Source organism: Pavona decussata, unplaced genomic scaffold, assembly GCF_977016875.1.
Source record: "Pavona decussata unplaced genomic scaffold, jaPavDecu1.1 SCAFFOLD_6, whole genome shotgun sequence".
In the NCBI taxonomy this organism is placed as follows: domain Eukaryota; kingdom Metazoa; phylum Cnidaria; class Anthozoa; order Scleractinia; family Agariciidae; genus Pavona; species Pavona decussata.
In genome coordinates this window covers 6247501-6258000 of record NW_028145430.1, presented here as the reverse complement: position 1 = coordinate 6258000, position 10500 = coordinate 6247501, and the positions used below count along the sequence as shown (strand labels likewise).

The following is a 10500-nucleotide window of genomic DNA, read 5'->3' as shown; positions in this document are numbered from 1 at the left end:
GAATGATAAGCTTCCTCAGGACATTTGAGTTATTCCACAAACCCTTTGCACCCTTTGCAAGAACACTTTAGTAATGGGTGGAAGGAGCGGGAACCAGCCTCTCACTGGTGAATGTCGCGACAATGGTACTTTCCCTGTGCAAGCATTGTGTCTCTATACACACCCGGGTCCTTCACAGCATGCACAAAGGTACAGTAGTGGTTTCTTTTTGCACTTTGTATAAAGGTAGACCCAATGTAACCACAAGATGGCTTGCTCCTCGCTCCTCGTTGACACATAAGTATGTTTTCTTCCCAAGACAAACACATTTTACTGACTCAACTTGGGGAAGGGGGGGGGGGACTGCTGGTGTAAGTCAATAAAGGCTTTTGAAAATGAACCCTTTCCCTGAAGGTCCTGGAGCTTCTCCCCGTGTGTAGGCACACAGGCACACTTACCAATATTATAATGCAAACATGTTTGGAGTGTTGTGCAGCAAACATAACACTAATTCATTCCCCTTCTGCAGTTAGCATTGTAAAATAAGATATATGTAAGGGGAGCAACGGAACTTCCCATGCAGTCTAATGATATACAGCAAAAATGGTAGACGAATCCTGGCAGATAGGATTATTAGAGATTATTTTAGTCCAGGCTTACTTTTCATCGGTCCCTTCTAGTGAAATAAGCAAACACAAGAAAGCACAAAGATGTACCTTGTTCTTGTGCTTGTGTTTATCGCGCAAGTGAAGCTCTGCCAGGGTAAATTTTGATAAAATAGCAGCGACTTCACTGCACTGCACTGCCGTCCTTTACCTATAGCAAGAGCTATGATGCTATGTTGGCACATCAGCATCTTCTGTTTTGTTTTCGTTCTCCTCTTCTTTGGATCCTTTGTCCTTCAAGAACAGCCAGTGTACCCTTGTCACAGAGCTTTCTTTCTACATCTTTTGCACTCTTTTGAGTTCTTCCCTCTGGTGATACATACTTGGAATGTGTCAGTTGGGATGAGTCTTTATGCTCTGTAATCTCACCCCGCGTTCTGAAGCTTGTCAAAGTCCAGTGAAATTCTCAACAAAGCACTAGTGCCGTGAAAACGATTCAAATCACTTTTTTTTTCACTAACAGCCATAAATGTTGTCTTCGTAATAACTGGAATTTCTGTATAAATAATGTATATAAATTAAAAAAAATAAATAAAATAAAAAACTTAATGCAGAATTGAGTTCGAAAGAGCTATCAAGACAATTGTGATTTGATCCCTTTGCGGTTGGACGAGGTGGCATTGCCATGCAATGGCGTCATTGTTTATAATGGCATTTATAATTGGTTTGCGGGAAGAAAGGAGTCACGAATAAGAACCAAATTTGAGACAATTTTCTGGTGTTTTTTCCGCTGGAAACTGGTATTGCAGGCATCAACAACATGGCCACCAGTGTTTGTGAGAGAAATGGAATGATTGCGGTGAATTTCTTCAAGTTAGGCTCGATTTTCCCAGGACAATTTGCTTTATATTTCCATATTAGTATGCAGTAAATGTGAATTTATTTAAACGTTAAATCAGAAGGATGTGAAATTTGGAGGAAAGAAACTAGATGTATTTACGAGAGTTTTTGCTGGAGTGCGTCATATTTCTCGAGATATCAGTCACTTGAAAGCAAAAAGGAACAATTTTAGGATAAATAATATAAACTCTTTTTTAGATGAAGTATATCACTTTGTCCTGTCCTTCCGGTGAAAATTTGTGTCTTTTGCATGCTATATCTTTATGACAATTTTTATTGCAAACAGTCAAATCACCTTTAAGTGGTGGCTGATCCCTTAAAAAGGACAGTCACACCACTCCTCCTAAATTCTCTAAATTCCACGAATTCCTTGAATTATTTCGGACAACTAAGTTTTGTTTACAATCTAGTTACAATTCTGTACCAGCTCTGAAAATTACAACCTCCTGGGGTTAATATTTCTAATGTTTCTTTCAAAGTAAAAAGTGCGAAAAAGCTTGCTTTCCTGTTTCTTGGCTTATGACTGGTCGAGATGCTTTGGGAATAGGTGGGTGTGTCAGAGCAGGAGTCAGGGAATCTGGCCTGTGAAGTGTTTGATGGGATATGAATTGGCTATTAGCTCCCCATTTACAGCTTGTGGCAAACTGCATTGTGCAGTACAAATCATCATATTGCGTCACTTTCGCCAAAGGGTAACGCTTTGCTAGTTCAGAATTCTTTGAGCTGTACACAATATAATCGAGGATGTCCTGGCTTTCTTGGCTTGACAAAAGAAGCCCATCTTTCATGAGGGCATGCATGATATGGAAGTTAGCTGCTGAACACTGTGGGAATGAGATTTTGCCAATTGATAGCTTCTTTTCCTGAGAGGATTTCAAGACAATTGTAGCATCACCAGAGGTTCCAAGCACGGCCTCTTTATTCTTCTGTAGTACTATGGGGAGGGAACTAACGAAATAAGGAATAAGTAAAGGACGTTTACATGTACCACGTGAAGTAGTGGGCTCTAACAGCTGTTGAGCGGGATCCTATTCCTCTTTGGTTAAACCCAGTAAAATTGGATCTCCTAAAGAGTCCATGAGAGATTTGAGCCCTGATTGAAGGGTAGAATCTTGCTGAAGGCTTTTTAAGGTTGGTTTTTGTTAGGATTATCATCAGACGTTGTTGTTATGGTTGCTGCTGTCATCTTGGGGACACTGGGGTGCGGTGATACTCGCTGTAGCTTCAACAGCTCGAGTTTGGTATGAGTAAGGTCCAATTTAAGCTGCAAGTTCTGGTTTCGAAGTTCTTCGATCGTTCTGTCATTCTCTACCATGGACTGCTCTGCTTTACAGTTCCTCGGAGAGAGGTCTTTGATAATGGACTCTACCTGACTCAGTTCCCCTTGGACTGCTTCGCTCATCTGCTGAGGTGTTGTTAATCCTGCTATTCAGCTGTCCACGACAAAATATTTCAGACAAAATATTTCAGTTTAGGCGGAGGTTTTGTTTCCCTGCTGCTCTTTCTAGTGGCAATAGTTCAAACATCAAGGTATGTACTGTAGGAAAGATTCTGAAAATAACCCTGTGAAGCTAGAGTGAAGCTACATCCTGTACAAGCACATGGCAAACGGACTAGGTACAGTGCATGTCCGAAGAAAAAGCTAGTACCAGTCTTCTTTCTCTTCTAGCAGAGTTAAATATATATAAATGTCATTATTTTAGACAAAATTGCGTATGCGTATTAGCCTGAAGCAGATTTGCCCAAGCAGAAGCCAAGATGGATCGTGGATTTCAATCTAGATTGTTCCGACTGGATTAACTGGAAGTCCATTTACAAACTACTTTTCTGCTGCACTAAAGCGTCCACACTAATTATTTTTCAATTTAAACTCCTTCAAAGAAGGCTGGTAACAAATGACTACCTTAAGAAAATTAGCTTAAGAAAAGACGACAATTGTACTTTTTGCAAAATTGACAAAGAATACTTAGCACGCTTATTCTGCCACTGAAAGCTAAAACTCATACCTTGGCCTTAGTAGTAGGACTAAATAATGACGTCTTCTCCCAAACAAAAACAATATTTCTTTTTTCTTGTGGCTATATAGACATGTAAAATGAAGCAAGTATTACCAAGAGTAACCAACTTTCGAAGTTTCCTTAAATGCTTTTGTGGCGAAGAAAACGACAAAAAGAGAAAAGCTAAACCTCTTTAAACTTTAAAATTGACAGTCTTGAGACAGTGACTGGTGGAAACAAATGCAATCACGAACCAACACACTTCGAGATTAAGCTTAATTCTTGTCTTTTTGGATTTAATTAAAGTTCTTTAGTTTCTTCAGTTAAGGCTTGTAATTATATGAAATGTCGGTGTAGAATAACATAACTATGATTTATATGCACATATTCTTTATTTAAGCGTATTTTTTTATGTTAGTGCTAAGTATTCTGTATTTTTCTTTCTGTATTGTGTAGTCTTGTGGGTGTCTACAAACCGAAGACCGAAGACCGAAGACTGAAGACTACAAAACGAAGACCCTCGCTAAAACGCTTTATTTGACATGAAAACATTGAAATCAATTGGGTCTTCGTTCTGTAGATTTGCCCGCCTCAAACTACAAAACGAAGCCCCTCGCTAAAACGCTTTTCTTGACGCTAAAACATTGAATTCAATGGGGTCTTCGTTTTGTAGTTTTGCCCGCCTCAAACTGCAAAACAAAGACCCTCGCTAAAACACTTTACTTGACACTAAAACATTGAATTCAATGGGGTCTTCGTTTTGTAGATTTGTCCGCCTCAAACTACAAAATGGAGACCCTCGCTAAAACGCTTTACTTGACGCTAAAACATTGAATTCAATGGGGTCTTCGTTTTGTAGTTTTGCCCGCCACAAACTACGAAAGGAAGACCCTCGCTAAAACGCTTTACTTGACGCTATAACATTGAATTCAATGGGGTCTTCGTTTTGTAGTTTTGCCCGCCACAAACTACGAAACGAAGACCCTCGCTAAAACGCTTTACTTGACGCTATAACATTGAATTCAATGGGGTCTTCGTTTTGTAGTTTTGCCCACTTCAAACTACAAAACGAAGACCCTCGCTAAAACTCTTTACTTGACTCTAAAACATTGAATTCAATAGGGTCTTCGTTATGTAGTTTTGCCCGCCTCAAACTACAAAACGGAGACTCGTTAAAACGCTTTACTTGACGCTAAAACATTGAATTCAATGGGGTCTTCGTTTTGTAGTTTTGCCCGCCACAAACCACAAAATGAAGACCCTTGCAAAAACGCTTTATTTGACGCTAAAATATTGAATTCAATGGGATCTTCCTTTTAAAATTTTACCGCAGTTGTTTGAGTTTCCTATAAAACCATTTTAAGACGGAAACGGTGATTTGAAATAAGCACCCCCTTTCTATTAAGCACCCCTTTAATGAGGCGTAAAATTAAATAAGCCCCCCGGGGCTTAATACAGCTTTTACGATAATTCATCTTTAAAGCGTTATTGACTCACTGGTAATAGTGATATACAACCATAATGTCGCACTTGGCAGCTGTCATTTAACAGTTTTATTTACCAACAGCAACGGAATAAAAAGTTAACCATTGCAACGTCTCAGTTCTTTATTGGAAGAGCTTCCCTAAATATTGCTTGCGAATTCAGACATTAGGGACCCTTAGATATGACTATGAGTTCGCAAGGCTGCCATCGCTCATGATTTTACGACACTGAATTTTAACATGATGTAGGGCAATTGAGGCAAACGTACTAAAAACGTCCATTCACAAACAGGAACGTAGTCTCACATTTCATTCGATGTCAGCCCAAACTTGTTTGTGAGATAAAGGCTTGTGTGAATCTCGAAGGCTATCTTTAACATCATTAGGAATTTCCACGTAGTCGACCGAAAAATAAGGAAATCTATTGGTTAGACACTTCTTCCTCGCATGGTGGTATCTCACAGTCTCTTGATGTGAAGGTCTACAATTGGACCAACTCACCATTGACGGGAAACATCCACCATTCCTTGTGTGAAAATATAATGTCAAAGGGGATGACCTTCTTTCGGTGACAAAAGTCCAAATGGCATGACTTGCATCTTTTTACCCCATCTGTGAGGAACATCAAGATAAATGGATTCTCGTTGTGGTAAATCCCGGTGTACAATGGGTTTGTGTTTGCTTGCCCCTCTTCCGTGCGGATGAATGTGCCTGTAGGGGCTGTTTCTTTACCTCTGGCTGGTTGATACGGATATTTGTTTTTGCCACCCTTTTTCCCCGCTATCTCCTTCCTACCCTTGTATTGGGCAAGCGCCGTCTTGCTATGACCTTTTGTTGATTTCTTTTGTAGTTTGAGGCAGGCAAAACTACAAAACGAAGATCCCATTGAATTCAATGTTTTAGCGTCAAGTAAAACGTTTTAGCGAGGGTCTTCGTTTTGTAGTTCAGGTCCCAGTTGTTCAAAGGCCGGATAACTTTATTTGCTGGATAAGGCACTATTCAGGGTCTAAAATATACTTCACGTTAAACATTGTCCAAGGTTTTCGTACACTCCCAAACGTAACTGTGGTTAGAGTGTGTATATTTGCTTGTGCAAGAGGAAATACTGAAATCTTTGCACAGATTGAAACTGTCGGATAGTGACTTATCCACAGGATAAATTTATCCGGCCTTTGAACAACTACAGGCAGTTTGAGGCGGGTAAAACTACAAAACGAAGACCTAATTGAATTCAATTTTTTAGCGTCAAGTAAAGTGTTTTAGCGAGGGTCTTCATTTTGTAGTTTGAGGTGGGCAAATCTACAAAACGAAGACCCCATTGATTTCAATGTTTAAGCGTCAAATAAGGTGTTTTAGCGAGGGTCTTCGTTTTGTAGTTTGAGGCGGGCAAAACTACAAAACGAAGACCCCATTGATTTCAATGTTTTCATGTCAAATAAATTTAGCGAGGGTCTTCGTTTTGTAGTTTTTGGTCTTCGGTAGAGTAGTGAAAATTATTGTACGTAAAGCATAAAATAATAATAATAATAATAATACGTAAAGCATTCTAAAATATTTGTGAAAATAAATAAAATATAGTCGAACCTGTATATAACGGCCACCCTCCTGACTTGAGGGAGTGGCTGCTTAATACAGGATCACAAAAAATACTCACTTGGCGTTGTCTAATGTCAATATTAATGGCGTATCATACAAAAACAGTTTATGCAAGGAAAGAATAGGACAATCAACACTCTTTCAAGCGACCAATACTTTAAACAAAGTTCATTGCCGACTTGTAACTTAACGGTATAATATACGTAACATTGTGTAAAAGTACTACGCAATAAATTGTCCTCTATTCTTCTACGGTATACAGTGCTCTATTTCTATGACTTACAGTTCACAACAAAATATCTCATTCAGTCATTTCATAGTTGTTACGCTCAATGTTCAATGTCACATGGCTGAAGAACAAGCTAATTAAAGATGAATTTCTTGCGAAAGACAGAACTATATTCAAAACAAATTTCTTTTAGCGTTCGTGATATGGTGCTGTACTTCAGCACATTGTGGACATCTGAAAAGCATTAACGATATTAAACGGCCAAGTATCAGCTTACGGTAGCTTTGTACATGTTATTTCTTTATAGAAATATATATCCTTATAGTGATGTCTGCCATGTAAATTTTGCTGATCTGCACGATGAAACGGTGGCCCGGTCTTAAACCAGTGGTTTAATAAGCTAAATGTACATAAATCTTCTGAGCAAGTTTATGTGGGCAGTACATTTGCAGTAGTTTCCAATATTTTAGGCCTTAAGAACCCGACAGAATCAGATTTCTTTGATCAGAAGCCTTTTTGTCGCCAAAGTGTGGCATCGACAGGCATGTTTCGGAAGCCACAGATTGATCAACCCACTGGAGATTTGATCTGCATTACAACAGACGGAATTCCAACCCGACGAAGGTTCTCAAGGTCAAGAAGAAGAAACGCCTTAAGAGTCAAAAGAGTTGAAGATGTCTTCAGAAAGCAACTTTCTAGGAAGCCCGGCGAAATGCTCTACTCCAGGCAGAGAAAGCCCCCTTGGCACTTCTACTTGTGACGACTCTGTGCAATCAGTCCGATCTGGATTGTCAATTTCTTCGATAGTAAATGGAAGCTTTGGTCCTGCGTATTAAAAGAGAAAAATCCAACAAAAGGTAGAAGCTGCAATGGGAAGCATTGAGATTGCATGCTTGGTCAAAGAGCAACAGTGGGCAACGTGATTGCTCAAAGCTGCTTGTTTCAGCATAAAAAAAAACCTTCAATGGAAGCGAACTCATTTGTCAGGTTTTCAGTGAAGTGGCGAGGGAGCTTGGAGTTTGAAAAGCATTCAATGAGCTAATAGCTGAGGAGCTGTGGAGCCAACGAGTGCAAATTATGTCTGTGCCAGATTGGATGTTGCTTCTTTGTTAGCTGGAATCAACAATATCTGACGATTCCTGGCAGATGATCTTAAATCAAACTCAACTTGGAAAAAACGGGGTGAGGTAGTCACTGAATTTGTTATATATGTATAAAGTTATATTATTAAATTGGGGGATGTACATAGTAGACGCTAGGAAATATCAAGTGATCAGCCCCCTCCTCCCACCCCAGATGAATCATGACCAATAAAGCAGACACTTTATCAGGCCAACAAAAGACTGTTAAAAATGCAACCTGCTGCAAACGTTTTTGAGCTTGGAATGTTTGTTTGTTTGTCTTAGGAGATAGCAGATGGAGACCAATGAATAGAGAAGTGTTATTAACCTAACTATTGACATAGATACATGTGTAAATGATGCATTGGAAGGTTTCTAAATGAATTGTTAACACTTCTACACTTGATTCTTATTTAAGTCTACAGATTGTTCAAAAGATTTAACATCAATATAAATTATTCATTGCAACATTAAGTAATACATTGTAAAATTTCACTCAGACACCCCAATCTTGCTCTCTAAGAGCACCATTATGGCACTTTGATCCATACGAAATTCAATACAAAATGGGTGGTGAACGTTTTTACTACCTGGCAGAACACAAGAATGAACAAAAAGTGCAGTTGGAAACAAGTTGAGGGAACGGACTTGAGAGAACTGATGTAAAGGACTTGTCAGCCCCACTCGAGCACATATCCACAAAGAGTTTAAACTTCTGGCTATGCAAATTCATTTGTAAAGTGGCAAAGCAAACTTGGGAATGATACCGTCCTAAAACGCTCTACCTGCTTTTTTGCAGCATTAACTGCCACTTGTCAAATGTGCAGGGGAAAATTGGTTTCAACATACTTGACAAAAATGTCAGGAGGAAGAACAACATTCCTTTAAGTAATATTTCACCACATTTTGCGTTTATTTCTGTGTTCCCTTTTAACCAGTATATTGCTTGTATGGTTAAAGTTTTGTGGTGTTTTGAAAAACACTGGATGGCAAACAAAATGATGCCACCAAGTGCAGAGTTGCACAGAGATCAAAAATAGTGGAAAAAGAGGAAATAACAAAGACGAAACAATCCTGTGGGACATGGGTCTTCTGGGAGCAAATAACGCCGAGTCCTTATTAAACACTGTTTATTTTTATAATCGCAAGCTGTTTGGTGTATGGGCCAGTGAACATAGGTTGATTCGCTTGAGTAATATTGTTGTGGGGGAAAGCGAGATAGTTTTTGATGACTTTAGATGCAAAAAGTACAAAGGCCACACAGTTGTCATGTGAACGGGGAAAGCCACAGCCCATACCTGGTTTCAATGTATTCAGTTTACATCGAGGAAAATTTGAAGCCGTGCAGAATCCGTCAACAGCTTCTACTTTTGTCCCCACAGGGACTGAAAATTTGGGTATGAGAAGAGTCCAGTTGGGTTATGCACTCTAAACAAAATCTTTAACCAATTACAATTTCTTTCACCTAAAACTGGCAATAAAAAGCCATTGCCTGCAGAGAAATTCACAAATCTACTCCCATCACATTACTTGTTAGCAAACTTTGATATAGAGTGGCACAGACGGTTGATACGATTGTCAGTTGTTTCTTAATCCTAATATTTTTTAACATACAGTGTGTTGCCCAGTTTCCAGCCAGTACCAGTTTTCGTCCACTAAAGCATTCCAACATAAATAAAAACATTTCGGCTGTACATTGATGGTTTTGGTGCTCTTTTTGAACAAGAACCGGCCGAGGTAAAATGAGTTTTGTTCAGGAATGGGACAGTGAATTAAAAAGAAAGGTGATATCACCAGAATGTTTCCCTTCCTATTAGTATGATCATGCATTGTGTGAGCAGATGTTTTCTACAGTTTTGACCAGTTTCACTTCCTTTCTGAAACAGACTCAAAGTCCTGCAGCCATTCCAAGTAGCAGCTCCAGCTCCAGCTCTACTGGTCCAGCCAGCAGCTTTGCCATGAGTTCAACAACAAGTCCTGGTTCTAGTCCTGTAAATACACGTACCAATTGCAGCCCATCATCTAGTCACACAGTTGATACAACCAGCTCTACTGGCCTAGTCAGCAGCCCTGCCCCAAGGTCAACATCAAGGCCTGCTACTAGTGCTGCAAATGGCAGTTACAGCCCTACATCCAGTCACACAATTCACGCTATTGTTGGCTTTGATCCTGAATCACCAGAGCCCTTGTATTTTCATGATTTAAGAATCTGTACTGCAAATAATAGTTTCAGAGGCAACCTTGTTACCCTGAATCTTCCACCTGTAATGCAAATTGCACATGATGACATCCAGTTGGTTGTTGATCCTTGGCGTCTCAACAATCCGTTGTAGTCCCCAGTCAGGCCTTCAGAATCAGCAATCAAAAAGGGATATCAACTAATGGATGAGGCAAGTGGTAAAGACAGTGATGACGAGGACCTCAACACTGCAGTCAAGTTTGGAGATCTTCGACAGCAGAGCTCTAGACATTTGGATGAAAGCCTCAAGAGCTGCCTCCATTAAGTTTAGAGTGCAAGAAAAGGGAAATTGGCTGAACAGTACAAGCACCACATTAATACCTCAACAGATTAATGAAATTAGAGCGTTG

At 39.6% G+C, this 10500-nt stretch overlaps 1 pseudogene; it reads left to right on the top strand.

The window, feature by feature from the left end:
- The first annotated feature begins 10292 nt into the window (after positions 1–10292).
- Positions 10293–10500, top strand: part of LOC146489439 (uncharacterized) — a 1029-nt pseudogene continuing 821 nt past the window's right edge.